Source organism: Callionymus lyra, chromosome 8 (assembly GCF_982586985.1).
Source record: "Callionymus lyra chromosome 8, fCalLyr1.hap1.1, whole genome shotgun sequence".
Taxonomy (NCBI): Eukaryota; Metazoa; Chordata; class Actinopteri; order Syngnathiformes; family Callionymidae; genus Callionymus; species Callionymus lyra.
This window is the reverse complement of record NC_141825.1, coordinates 15,373,488-15,389,080: the sequence shown is the minus strand read 5'-3', so window position 1 is coordinate 15,389,080 and position 15,593 is coordinate 15,373,488. Positions and strand designations below refer to the sequence as shown.

The 15,593-nt window shown below is 38.1% G+C and overlaps 1 protein-coding gene across 1 annotated transcript in view; it reads right to left on the bottom strand.

The window, feature by feature from the left end:
- grm3 (glutamate receptor, metabotropic 3) overlaps positions 1–10,663 on the bottom strand; it is a 49,517-nt gene extending 38,854 nt beyond the window's left edge. The window contains exon 1 of the mRNA XM_087798222.1: positions 10,516–10,663. The gene's annotated coding sequence lies outside the window, so the exon portion shown is untranslated. The remainder of the gene's footprint in view (positions 1–10,515) is intronic.
- Positions 10,664–15,593: the final 4,930 nt, after the last annotated feature.

Here is a 15,593-nt window from a genome sequence, read left to right as displayed (position 1 = left end):
GAAAATATCCAGAAAACATTTGTTTTTCCGTGTTTCTGGGTCCACGAGAGGATCTGTACATTTAATTTATTATTGTCTTCATTCATCTTGCATATGTTGCTATACACTCCGGGATGAAATTTATATTTATGTGTATATTTGAACTGGTTTGTTTGACACTACAGATGTCGCAGAAAACCTTCTGCTAGAAGTGCACAGAAGCAGCGACACTTCTGCCTTAAACGTGTTGCATCCTACGCATAAGATCGTAGCGTAACACCTGTCACGTGTAAAGACTCGTCTGCATCGACCCGTATATTTCAATTCATTCATCATTTTTGGTGTGAAAACGAGTTTTGCAGTATTTCCAAAATTGACTTTTAAAAAATTAAATAAACCCCTTAATACCTTAATTATTTAAGGGTTGGCAGTTTGGTGGGTTATCCCACCATATTGATTACGTCTTTTTGGAAGGAATTTAACCAACCTAAACATATGTACACACATATGTATAAACCTGGAGTTGTTCTCTGGTTAGACACAAAAGATGTTTGTCTCAAAGATGTCGCCATGAAATCTTAAAGGAAGTCATTTGAACGTTTTTACTATACAGCTTGAAATGTTCACACCCGAATAAAACAAATGAAAGCATTTGAATCCCCCCTGTACAATACTCTCTCTCCTCCGTGTGTTCTATCAAAGAGCTTGCTCACGTCTCTGAGGAACACCTACCTCTCCTTTAAGTACACATGGAGCCTAGAGTGAAATGGCGAATGGCTCTTCTTCAGGTGCAGGAGTAAGAGCATCACCTCTACGACCTATTGTCTATTTTCATTTGTGTTCCACTGCGAGAGAAAATGTTAATCTTATAGAAAAAATAAATGAAACCCTGTGATCCCGTGAAATTTCCTGCTATGAGTAATAATAAAAATACATAAATCTGCAATATATCAAGGACACAAGAGATAAACCGCCATCTGCCTGGGGATTACTGGCATTCCTAGTCTTCCTTTTTCTTTCTTATGTTGTCCTACTTATGCACCGCATAATATTGATCTAGTCTCTAATTAGTATTTTCCATGTAAAAGGTCGAGTCTCAAATTTTAAAGGGGCGTTGATGTATCAAAGTTCTTGTGCGAAATCTGTCTATTCCATTTTAAGAGCCTTGTTTATTTGGCATCGATGTGTCTTCAGCTGAGTCTGTCAAAGTGCAGCAAACATGAATTATTTAGGTGCAGGTAGAGGCGAAAAACATGAATGAAAGTGGAAGACACACACACACACCCTCGTGTTAGCTACTTTACATCAGCTGGCAGTTTATAAAGACTGGATTAATGGATTGTGTTTAAGTTGACGACAGCTAACCTGAGCAGGAGCCTCATTAATCAACATTAACCGGTCGACATCATTAGGCTGCTCCTCTGATCTCAGATGACTATTGATGTTCTGTTAAGACACAAATACTAAACAGTTCCTGTATTGATTCATTCCTTCGTTTTCTACCTTGCCGCGGTTCAAAGGTTAAAGGCCGGATCATGCTAGGAACTTCAATTATGGATTTTTTTGGGGACCACTTAGACGCCTGTAATGAAAAGAAGCGCATTATTTTTTTAGTTACCGCGAGGACAGCAGCTGCTTGCTATTGATAAAAACAATTAATGTTTTAAAGTGGAAATTTAGATCGACTGGGTAATGACCCGATGTGCTTCATATTTTAAAACGACGCACTCATGTGCAGTAAGTACTCGGGACAAGTCCACTTAAAAAGCGTTTAGCTTATAAGCACGATGTAAAGTCTGCAGTGGAAGTACCTCGAGCCGGGGCTGCTTTGAAATTCTCACTTTGTGACTTTTTTCCCTGAAAAAGGACAAATATCATCGTTCAAATATGCTCTAGAACTGTAGCTGAGAGCAGGACGACCAATTATATACCAAATAATGTCAATTATTATTAACATCATGTCACTTATTATCATATTTTTGTGTCACAGATCGTTTTGCTTCTTAATATTTTTGCTAATCAGTAAGATTTTGGATAGTTTACAATCCAAAGGGAGCCGCTTTCATCAACAAAAGTCTTTCTCTTCGGCCATAATCTCCTTTTATAGTGTCGTCTTCTCTTTGCTGAAACAAATCAGCCTTTTGGAAAAAAAAAAAAAAAAGGTTCAAGAGCAGGATAATGTCAAGTCTGCACAAATAAATTGAATATTATGGAAGTGTGAACAGGTCTATTGCCAATACCCCGGTGTCATCCACTCCGATGACCTCAGTCGTCATGGACTTAGTGGCGCCTTCCTCGACTTTCACTTGTTCAAAACTTGCCCGACAGGAGCGATTAAAAATGACAGTTGAGTCTAAAAACAGACCTGGTTTGGAAAATATGTGAAGCAATTCATCAGCTTCATATTTCATCACTGTACAGGGCAGCGGGGCCTGTCAGAAGCAGAATTACCCCTCTGTGGATGGTATCTATCAACTTAACTGTCATGTAATGACCCTGGGAGTCATCAAGGAGCATCAGTCAACTTTGTCTTGGCGTCGCAGCATCCACTTAATTCATGTTCACACCCCGCCGGTCTGCAGTCAACACAACTGTGTAGAGCTGTTGCACCGGGAGGACGAGAAGTAATGGAGGCCATAGACCACTGTTTGTCCCTGATAAGATTATTTCTACTTCTGTGGCGTCTTCAACTTTATATGGTCCTTTAAACAGTAAAGAACCTGAGAGGGAAAATCTCTCACCGACTACCAACCCGAGAGATGGAGTTTCACAATATTAGGAGTTTGTTTTTCTCTTCTAATCAAGAAGGTGGAACAAGTTCAACTGTTTCTGGAAACTCAGCCAAACTGTTGCAGCCTGACTGGTCCTTAGACTCTTCCACATGACACCGCTTCGACATTAGCAACACAATTGTGTAAAAAATACATTATTTTCCTTCATAGCTACAAGTGGACCAAGTCCAGTTTTTTTTTTGCTACGTTTAGCTTTATTGGCCTATAATATTTTTGCCCTGGATGATATACCAAGACTTTTAACAATAAAATGTATGTATTGTATAGAAATCATCCCAGTAAATCCGTATTAAATACCACCCCATAACACTGAGCTGTTATATTACAAAGATACCATTTCTTTAATTTACTTTACATTACTTAAACTCTCGCACGTCCCAAGGTACTGTAAGGGGAAGTTGATTCAAGTGTGTCTTAAATAGATATTGGACTCTATTGTACTCATCAGTATGTGTCTGTTTGTATAAAACTCAATTTTTATTTAAATATTTACATTTAAAAAATGTACATAAGCCCCGCCCACTGTAAACACTTTTTCTGGAGATTAAATCTTGTTTACTACAACCATACCCACTCTGCCGTGATTGGTCAAAAAGCAAGGTGCGTCACTTCGCGTCATCAGTCCCTTAAGTCTCCACCTCCAAGGGACTCGTTGTATAAACAAAGCAGGGTATCATTACAGCTGGCTGGAGGAAGAGTCTAGACCATTATTACGACATAATGGACTCCGCTCTTGTAACCTCGTTTTTGCCTAGATTTCAGACAGTGGAGAACTTTATAAAGTAAAGTAAAGATAAAGTTCAAAACATGGTCATGATGAGAGACTTACTGCATCTTAAAGAGAAAGATTTCAACATTTGAAACATGTGAGTGAGTCAGGAAAGTTGGGTTTTTACATTTGACACGTTACTTTAAACCCAGCAACACAATTGTCACCCACACTGGTCCTACGCCCTTAGGCGCCCCTAAGGAGCACTGATAGTGCCTGTGAGGCATCTTGTAAAAATAACAACGGTCACAATAAACCTCTGTTTCATAAACAATGCTTTTCATTTATGAAAAAAATGTGGTCCCTTATTTTCAATGGCCGATAAACCAATAACCGTTACTTCTATTACTCTCATTACTCTCTTCATTATTGTTATTATTACTAATAAAATGTGGTCTGTGTAGTCTTTTTTAGAATGTTCATCAAACAGGTCTTGGTAGCGCTGAGTTAAACCATGAAGGATCCCTCAGTCGGGAAGGGTTTGTGACCTCCGCTGTAACTCACAATAGAAAGTAAAGTGCTAGTTTAGCTATTCGCTAACATCGCTGATGTCTTAATAATTGGCTGGTCATAGGTTATTGTTATTAGAATTTTAAAGTGGAAATGGCTCTGGCTTCGAGTTGCGCAGATACACAGTATATTTACAAGCAAAAAATTTAAAGATAGCGATTTAATGTAAAAGTAAATTGGACTCCTACGGCAATAATATAAAATGATTATTGAATGTTCATAAAACTCCTGCCTATGGTATTTGAACACAACCGGCTTCTCAACGTGATGCTAGCTATCTATGAATTTGCAACACAAATACTCTTTTAACATTAATTCACCAATGAGCAATCCTTTTTGTAAATTAATTGTGCATTGGGTTGAATGCCAAACAGAAGAAAACATTTTTTTTTGGGCCACCACATGCATATTCCAAAAAACAGGAATATAAAATGTGCTTGTGTTTACTCGTTTTGTTCTACTGATTGCTCGTCCACAAACACAAAAAACTAAAAAAAAGACCCAGTTTAACATCGTGATGACGCAACAATAATGTCAATGATGGATCTCTGAGCGTCATCAGATATAACAAGTCTTTTAATTTCAACCGGACGCACGTATGACTGTAGTAAGCACGTCTTCTCCAGCTCATCCTTTATTAAAGAGGCTGATCTCTCTGTGAGACTCACCATCACAGCTGTACATCCCACTGCCCTTTCCTTGTCTCATCCCCTGAGTGCTGGGATGTGTGTGGATGTCTGTTCATGGAGAGAGGGGCGTATGTCACCCTTTGGAAGACCTGTTTATGAGGAAGTGTTTTTTTTTCTGATGATGGGAAGTGATGTGTTAACTTCAGACGTGCAGTGATGAAACAAGAGTGAAAATATGAATGAATACATTTGTATATAATTTATCGCAATTTTGACTTTCTTCAAAAATGAGCCAGAGAATAGACTCAAGACTGTAACTTCATACCTGTTGACAGTCAAGCTTCTCTCTCTTATTACTCTGATAGCAGCGTTTCACGGTGTTACATCACACCTAACTTAAGCAGTGTGGTTGTAAATCTTAAAATAGTCAACGAAGGAAAAAAAAACAACACTAAATGTCATCTTTCCTGACAGGGAGCAGTGGCGGGAATTTGTGGAAGTCAAAATATTTTATTTAGCAATTTCCAGCAAACCAGCGGCAACACACAAAAAAAAAACAAGGTCAATTTCAAGATTGAGATGAAACTACAGCCTTTATATCCACGATCACTAATCCAAGTATAAAAACTACCTTAAAAAAAACTGTACAAAATACTGAATTTGACTAGATCGAAATCTCAAAAATATTTGGTAAGATTCTACTTGAAAACATAATAATTTTAGAACAAACTTATAAACCAAAATTGATGTTTTGGATTTGACCATTATCTACTTCCTCCCGAGTTATGGATTTTTCAGTCAAATTTCAAAGGGTTTCATTTGCAACTTAGGTACTCTCTTATAATGATTTTATTTTTTATTCTTTTAAGTTTTTGCATTCATCATTCAAGCAATAGATCCATTTCAAAAGCACAATATTTGCACCAGTATAATATAAAAACAGAAATGTATCCATCCATCATCTTGAATAGGAACTTAACTTGCATTATCGAACCACTATTTGACCATGTTTCACGTTGGCATGAAGAAGTTGAAAGTTAATCAGCTTATGAAAATTGACCATTTGAAGAATAAAAAAGGTATATAGTTTAAATGAAAGTTGAGGTTTTCGCAAATCTTAAAAGGTTGAAAATCTATTTTGATTTAGTTATCAAGAGTGGTAAGGAATCGGTAAACTCAGAAGATATTGGTGTTTTTAAGTTACATCTGGATCTAGAACGGTTTTGCAGGGTTTGTCATTTACTTGTATGGATTTTAACGACTGCTGCTCGGTCAAGAAACCAAGTTTACAATCACCGACAAAACTTAACGAAACCCAGAATACAAGAGAATCAACTTATACATGAACAAAGTCAAGGTTTATTAGAGATCTGCCAGCACTTAAACGTCCCCAAATGCACTACAATAGTTGAAGATTGGTGTTACTAAAAGAAAAAATCCTAAAGAAACATGTTCAGATTAATAATTAAAGAGGCAGATTTGTAAAGCACCAACTGAATGAATGGACAATAAGAGGCATAACTCTCCAAACAATTCAAATTCATGCAAATTCGAACGAAGACAAAGGAATTAAACAAGCACACTTGGAGCTCTTGTGCTACTTTTGAATCTCCCTGTGCACGATTTAAAAATAAATATACTTCACATACATACATGACCAGAGTGTGTAGGGACGACAACAGCAACAGCCGGTCAAGTGTCAATCCTCTAATTCAAAATGACCAGAGTGGGAGGGCGAGGTTACCTATAGCTACGCTGCTGGTGGATTTCTAATTTTACAATGTTAAATGACACAACTGGAACATGTAGTCACACATATTGGCTCAGGTGTATTTAACACAGGGCGCACAGTGTCGGCTCCCTTCATGCCCGAGGCAACCTGTGGCCTTTCTGTGCTGAGTTTATGGAGTTGATGTTCACCATGTGTTTGTCAGTTTACCCTGCAAAAACCCTCAAAAACTGGTTTTCAAAAAGTTTTCTGATGACTCTGAATATAAGGCGCACAATATTAACTTTAAAAATGCGCAACATTTTCCCATTATCATGATTTATTTTTTAACTGAGCATGAAGATACAACCAGAGACACAGCAAGTCTTTCTATTGTGCACATGCTGTATCTAGGGTTGGTGCAACAAAGGAGCTATGACATTGCAGCTACACTGTTCTGACACTAGGGGGGCTAGGGGGGAAGGGGGGTCAGCAAGGACATCCTGTAGCTAGAGCCGAGAGGGAATTTAAAGACCTCTCAAAACACACAAAAAGAGTTTGGTAACACAATTTCCTGTCATGGAGAGCATTTAAACTTCAAATGGGGTCAAGGGTCGCTCCAAATTAAACTCAAAAGCAGTTTTTTTGTGAGGTTTGGCATCACCTTAAAAAGTACGTAATAAAGGTACATTTTTGGGCATCCAGCTGCATTACGGCCGGATTCCTTATTGGTGCCTGAAAAATGTCATTAAAAAAAGATATTGGCTTCTTAACTACTGCAACATATAATTTAGTTTTCATTTTATTGATTCCATAATATTGCCCCCCCCCCCCCACAGTTGATCTGAAATGGACATTAAACTGTAGTTTTTGAGGGATTGTTTCAGTTTGTAGAGTGTCTTTCTTCTCTCCATTCAATGTCTGCTATAGAGCAGAAGAATTTGCTGCCTGCTGTGCCGTTAAAACAGAAGCTGAAACCAGCCGCCTTGTCTATCTCCACAGTGGGCTATTGTCCTTTTTTAGATTGTCACGCAGTTGAAAACAGGATTCTGGGTTTGGTAAATGGTTCTTAAAAATCTTAAAATGTGTTATCTGGCTGAAGCACTTGTTAAAAGAAGGGGGGGTGTGATTAGTTGTAACCGCAATTGTCGTATCAACATTTTTAACTCGCTACATAAGCAACAAAAGCAGCGTTTTTATATCTGTTGGATCCAGTGATGATGCATTCAAAGCTGTTTAAACCATCAGAACGGTGCTTTGTACTGATCACCTTTCATACGACGGACGGTGAACGAACAGAACCAAACAACCCAAAGGTGTTTTTTTGTTTTGGTCTCATTGAAGAGGGTTAACTGAAGCACTCCACCGCTTTCACATTTTTAATGATGGGTTTCTGTGGTCCAGAAAGAGCCGGATGGAAGATACAAGGCCATTACAAACAAGTGACCACGTGCTCAGGTAGGAATAAACCCCCCCATCCTCAAAAAAAATTGAAACCCAAGGTTAAAACCCATTCATGGACTCACAATGATTATCACAATTGACACAGGAAAGTACTGGGTGTACTTTTTGAAACCTTGAGAAGAGAGATATGGGAAATGGACTAAACCAGAACCAGAAATAAAAACACTGTTCTGTTTTAAGGTGGGATAGAGTACGGACTTCTAAAGAAAAAAACTGGTGCATTTCTATGTTTTTCATCACTGGTATTCAAGGTCTTTTTGTGTCACACTCAAGGTCTAGGGGCGAGATTCAGCCAGCCTGATCAACAATCTAGACCCATGATCCTGTTTTTCTGTTCAGCAAGGTATCGAATATGGTATCAATGTTCAGAAAGAACAAAAGCAATGTCATGCAAAAGAAGGTTGTTTGATGAAAGATGGAAAAGAGAACACGTTCTTGCTAAAAGGATGATTTTTGTGATGTTGGAAGGCAGACATGTTCAGATCTATTTTCTGATAAACAATGGCGTACACAGAAATGTGAAAAAACAATGGACTGAAAAATGTTTTCCTCATCTCTGATCGGGTTTGACTCGCTCACCACCTCAGGGACATTTATTTCACCTCAAATGTTAAAGATAAGTAGTTGATTTTTCCTTCTTTTTTTCGGTCATCCATCAAAGACTCAGACTGGAGCTACTTGTCTGACATACGTAGAGCAGAAAAAAGATGAGGAACCCAATTCACTCGTTGACCCGTGACCCCTCGTTCAGAGCCTTTGTGAACAAATGATGGAACTCTTGTCTGTCTCAGGATGAGATGATAAGAATAAACCCCCTTAAAGTGATGACAGCCGTGCAACCTTAACAACCCCACCGTTAAAAGTGATGACTCCATCTGATTGTAACGTGTCAATGAAGGACGGATGACTGCAATCTTGGCTTTCATTGTATCTAGTTTATCTGTCTGTTCACCCTCATGTGCTCTATGGTAAACACCGTCAGCGTCTTTCTCAACCTGGGTGTCATGATTGATGACCAGAGGTCTACTGCTGGCCATGTTGCAATTCTCGCTTCGTTTTGCTTTGAAGCGGAACTCAGTATTGAAAAGGACACACAATCTTGATAGAAAAAAAAACGACAGTCTTGCAATTTCATTTAGCGAAAAGCATTCCCGAGAGTCATAAGGTCGTTAAAAAAGATTGTGTAAATTCATCAAAGTTTGATAATTGCTGCGAATAATCTCCGATGACGCAATAAAGACAAATAATATCCCTTGAACATCAAGCCTGCGATAAAAAAAAAGTTCACATCATACATCACTTTTTTTTGTGCGTAATCTTTTCACGCTTGTAATGCTGCTGTTAACACCAAGTTTTCTTGTAAGAGGATTAATAGCGGCAGGGCAGCTGCCTTAGATGATGACTCGCACCCTTTGCTTTCTACTTTTTGTGTAGGACAATATGATGAAGGTTTAAACATCACCTGACTAACACGTATCAGCCTTTATTCCCATATTAATTCATCAGTATTATTAATTATTATAATATTTGCCTGCGGTTTAGTGCCATATCTGATGTCAAACTCTTTATCCAATATTAGAGACGTGGTCATAATATTATGATGTATATGACTCCACTTTTCGAATCGGAAAATGTCTTCAAATTACCTGACCTGCTGTACAATGTTTTTTATAAGCTGAATTCATTCATATTTTTGCAACACTTTTGCACATGTACTCCAGACACTCACGTTTTTTTCCTCCCACAGAGGACGGTTTGTGACTCTATATGTATGATCTATCGGTGTGATGTTCTTGGAGTGTCCCCTGCTTCCCACCCAAAATATCTAGGACAGACAGAAAATATAAACTGAAAGTCATGCAGTTGCAGTTAATTTAAAGTTTAAAATGATCATAAAGTGAAGCTGCTTTAATACCTTTCAATTCAATTATTGCTGCATGGGAATGTTGAGCTGGAGTCTATCCCAGCTAACTGGGGTGAGGGCTTGGGACACCCTGGGAAGGACGTCTACAGACAACTACTCACACCTTTACAAATGAAGCCAATAATTAAGCACCAGGAGGAAACCTACAAAAGCCAAGGATAGACGGACGAACTTCACACTTAAATTGATATAAATCCTAATTCAATTTAAACTCTTATTTTGTTAGAAAATAATCTACAGGTTAAAAGCGGATTTAAATGCCTCAAATGTGAAATTCAAACGACGCAAAGTCGTCGAGGATTTTCCACAGATCTAATTTCCCAAAAGACACCTGTGTGTGTTTTTTTCTTCTTTTTCCTGCAGACAGAGAACACACAGATCCAAAAGCTCCGGGACAATCCTTGTTATGATCCGAACCCCGAGAAGTTCTGCAGCTCGACTCTCTGCAGACTCTTTCATCTTTTTCTCCATCAAGCATCTCCTGCGGTGATCCGCCAAAAGGGCGTTTTATTTGATCATAAACCAGCGAGCAGCGGACGCTCTGAGATGGTATCACATCAAATCCAAGTCATAAATCGACATTAAAAAAAAGTGACGTTAAAAACGCTGCGCAAAAAAAGTTCAGAAAAAAAATAAATTAAAAAAAATCTCTCCCCCCCCCAACTCTGGGACCCACTGACAGTCCCGGACCGTCATCTAAGAAGAAGAAGAAGAAGCAAACATGTGGAAGTGTGACCTACCTTCACGTCTTCAATCCTTCAAATGTCGCGCACAGATCTGCAGGAAGTTTGACTTACTCCTGATCCCTCCGAGGAGTCGCACTGAGAGGGAGAGGATGGGCGCCACAGTCCGGGTGTGTGTTGGTGTGTATTAGAGTGTGTTAGTTTGAGAGAGAGAGAGAGAGATGTGGTTCGGAGAGAGAGAGAGAGAGAGAAAGAGAGAGAGAAACAACAGAGAGCTGGAGCCCCCCCTTTGCCAAGGGATGCTTCAGTCTCCTAGCAACAACAATCGATCTGGCAAGGAGACATTTTTATTGGATAAAAAGAAAACTTAGCCATTCACCCCTCTTCCCTTTTAGTCCATGTTTACCCCTCAAGATGACAACTTGAGCATCTCTCTGATGGAGGGAGAGCCACAGATCCGTCCTGGTGTCGACGAGATACATGTGTTTGAGGTTGACATGATGCTCAGACATCATCTCCTTCCATCTGTGCCTGCAAACTGACTGCAAATATAGGAGGAATGCAGAGCTTTTTCTTTTTTTTTTACATCCTGCGAGCTGCATTAATGTTTCAGCACATTATTAAACAGGAGTATGAGGTCAAAGAAAAAAACTATTCAAGCAGTAATAAACATTCTGTCCGTGCTCTGTCTATCCTTGGCATATTTGAGAGGCATGGCGTTGGTTGTGGAGGGAATGTGAAGCTGGGAAAAAAACACGTTTTGAAACCCAAATAAATTACTTTTGTAAGACATTTTAGAGCATGACATTAAAACAAATACATGAATACATCTCAATGATATAAAAGATAAATACATTATTACTCAAATTTTATGTTATGTACGGAAAGAAACACAGGTATAAAAGAAGACATTTAAATATTTGCTTGAGTGGTATGTGGCTGAAAAACAAATGATTCAAACAAATGTGATTAACAAGGTGATAAAAGAGGAAATAAGTTACATACAAATATAATTAAATGATACAAACAAAAAATGCAATGAATACATGTAATAACAAACTAGAAAAGCACTGATATATGGCATAACCCCACCCAGGAGATCTATTTGAAGAAAGAAAACAGTCAAATTAAGAATGATTGTGGCTCTAAACATGTTGTTAAATACCTTTGTCGATAAAAACACGTGAAGGTCTATTCATTATTCAGTGATTCCATCTGTATGCAGCGTCTTATCTTGGACTGAACGCTGATGAGTTTTTGACCAGCAGCAGAAAGAAAACTTTGAAGACCTTTTAAAATTCAGATTAAATTGCCGAACACAATAATCTTCAACCTGAATTACACTTGTGACCATTTAAATGCCAAAAAGCAATTATTGTAAAACAAAACATGATCTTAGTTTTTCATCAAAGGTTTGATATTCAGGAATATTTTGCTTTTATCTGTTTGTATTTTCTCTCAATTCTACGGATTATTACACAATTTTGGTGCCTTCTGCGTCTGCTGATTGGCAGAAAATGTTGATTGGCATTTTTTAATGTCCTAAATCTACACTTTTGATTATTTCTTACCATCAAAAAAGTCAATTTATTTGTGCAGAAAGTCCCTCATAGATTTTTCACTTCAATGGAAAATACAGTAATACATGAAACACTGTGTTTATATAAGTGACATCACAGACAACAGATCATTGTTTTCAAAGCATAAAAATAGCAATAAATAATATCCCTTTAAAAAGGTAGATTTACTTTTTTATCGAATTATTGAGTTCAATAATTAGCATTTTGAACGGCTAAAAAGGAAGACAATTTAATTAAATTTTATTTTAATATTTTCTATTTTTTTTAATTTATTTTTTTTACAGATTTAACAGATAAAGTTTGATCTTTTAAATCCAAAAAATAAATAATAAAATGTAAAAATTTAAGTAAAAAAAATTGCTGGCACTATACTAACATTCTTTTAATAATAAAAACCAATTAAATATTTCAATACAGAAACTATTCAGTGATTAAAAATAATTAAAAAACATTTAAATAAAATGAATTATTATGTCCACATTTGAAATGTTTAATTCAACCATTCATTATTCTGATGGCACTGATATACTAACATAGATTCGTGCAGGAGCCAAGGTCTCAAGTAGCATCCTGTGAGGCATAATAAATAAAGAAACTAAAAGTTTTATAATCATAATGTAGAGTTAAGACATTTTAAAGTCAAAACTAAAGCCTAAATTCTGTAAATCTACCAAGAAAGTAACGAAATCACAATATTTCACATTAATTCGATACAATACAATTTTATGATGTGTGAATATTAAACTAAACCAAATCAATCAATTTGTTCTTCAATAACGGGTGAAGAAGTTTTCAGCTTTATCAAGATGAAAAAAACACAGTATTTATAGGGTTATAGTACATTATCTAAATAAAGATTCTTTATAAAAGATGATTTTGAAAGAAAAAAAAAAAGCATCATTTTGTAGAACAGCCTTAGTAGTACTATCGATACACTTCGTCAAGTGTATTGTTGTGTGTATATATTCGAGGAAGTGCGGGCGCGTGTACACACGCACACATTCGTGGCTTTCTAGGAAGTAATTATACACATAAAGTCATTAGGATGCAAGTATGCAAGTGCAGCTCCTATTGAACAGAAAATCCTCTTCATGCATGATTGAGTCACCGAGCGCCCTCACTCTACGCAGCACAAACACGTGCACGACAACACACACACACACACACACACACACTCTGGTCCAGTGGAGGCCTGATTACAGCATTGTGAAGTTAGTCGAGCGCATAGAGATACACTGTCTGAGAGTTTTGCTCCGAGCAGTTTTGTGATTGCAGCTGTAGGCATCGTGTTGTTTTATACGCAGACATGACAGGAGGCTGAATACCTCGTGTTTTCTTATGAAGATGCCGGCGGAGAAAAAAAAAGAAAAAAGTACGGCCGGCGAGAGACGATGACAAGCGTCCCATGGCCCGGAGATTGATGAATTAAGGGTAAGAGCATCTACTTCGCACCTCTGACTCACATAAAAGCGCAGACTTGAAGTGGGAAGTGCACACACACACACACACACACACACACACACACACAAGAGTGTCAGTCACAGCTTCATCCCTCATCCCTGCCGTTCCAGTCCGGAGATGCTGGCTCCTCTAATAAGGGGCTCATTGTCTAAATGGCATGCATATATGCAGAAAGCCCAGAAAGCCAGCTTTGTCCAATAAGGGTCCCTCAGTGAGAGGGCTTTGTGCCCAGGCTTTCCCCACAGACACAAACCCGCCAACGACAAAAAAAAAAAAAAACTTCCAGAAAAGAATGACAACAAAATAAGCAAAGAAAGATGTGATTGAATTAAACATACACTTCTCATTGGAGGATTATGAAAGTCGGTGTCAGCGGAGCTCACGCGGCAGGAAGTGGAATCTGCTGGGATTATTCTTCCGACTTTGATTGTCCGCAGATTGTTTGTGTCCCCAGACTAATGGAATTAGCCATGCTTCATTTCCCAGGGTCCTCCGTCCCCGTCTTCGCCCTCGTGATGGATGGAGCGTCACACACACACAGGGGTGAGTGTGTTTAGACGTGTGCCCCAGTGTGCGTCGGACAACAGGACCGGTCGCTGCCACCAGCTTCTGTTTCTTTTTTTTCGGCGGGTTTTTTCGGGGTGTTTGCGGAGAGGCCGAGAAAAAGGAGGAAGTCCGAGTTATGTAACTGGAATTCATCTGATAGGTCATCGCACAAAAACGATGACGCCAGAGGTCCTCAACTAGGACGGTACGATTCCCTGCTAGACAAAACAAACTGTTGCTAAATTCCAAACAAAACAAAAAAAAGTTTGATAATCTGTTACATTTTTATTTGAACAAACTAACAACTATTCATTACTAGTAAATCAAGATACTGCTGGTTTTCTCAACAGGAAACTACTGCAATGCTTCCTTTTGTCCTGGATAGAAAAGTATCCTGGGGCTTTGCTCAAGAGTGATGACATGTTGGGTGAAGGGCTGACTCGTCACAACCAGGATGCCCTGACAAACAAAGAGGGCTAAGTTAAAATGCTTCGTTCTCCATAGTCGTGCTTATTTACCACTGATTGTTAGCGGAAGGTAAGTAAGCAAGTAAGTAAGTCAATTATATTTATAGAGCACTTTTCCAGACCAGGGTCACAAAAAGCACTTAAACACTTAATACTCAATAAAATATATACTTTAAAGGTCAAGATAACACAGAGAACAACACAGGAGTCTCAGAAAATCAAGGAAAAACCTGCACGAATAAAAATGTTCTTAAGATTTTTACAATATAATGGATTTTTCCCCATAGTGTGTTTTATCTGTAGGATTGGATGATACTTTAAACTATGGTATCAATGTGATACCAAATAAATACTGGATTAGCGATACAGATACTGATACGTTTTACTTTTTTAATCGTTAAAAATGTATATTTTTAAATGACTTTGAAGTACACTTAAAAACACTCGTCAGTGACAAATCCTTCAGAAAAAGTCTGGGATCCAGATGGTATTCCACAAAAAAAAGACAATTCACAAAAGTTTTATTGAAGGATGTTTGTAACTTTCTTTTGTCATCTCGACCGAGATAAAGAGGCGACGACACAATGGACACACAGTTGAAAGTCAAGACATTCTGACGCGGAATATTTGGGATAATTGTCGTTCCATAAATCAGGAAGTCGTTCCATGTCGACCCCTGTGGTTATAAAACATGTTTCTCATTACCAGGATTGCAGACAAGGTGGATTAAAGGACATTTTTGGAAAATCCCGATACCACCTTGGAATGAACCGTTGAAGTCAAACGCATTAAACTCGTGGCATGTTAGCTGCGATATGATCGAACAACGTCTTCTTGGAATAACGCCACGATGACCTGCGAAAGAGTGCCACCAGTACCTCTTTGATTTTGAAATCTAAAAATTCATGAAATCTCTCTAAAATATTTGAACACCAGGTCATTGTTGTTTTGTTGCCATGGCGATGCCGAACGTAGATCCCGTATTTCTTATGCTGAACCAAAAAGCCCAAACCATTTTATAAGATCTAAAGATAAAAAAAACAAAAACAAAGACATAATGAACCTCATATTACACAACATT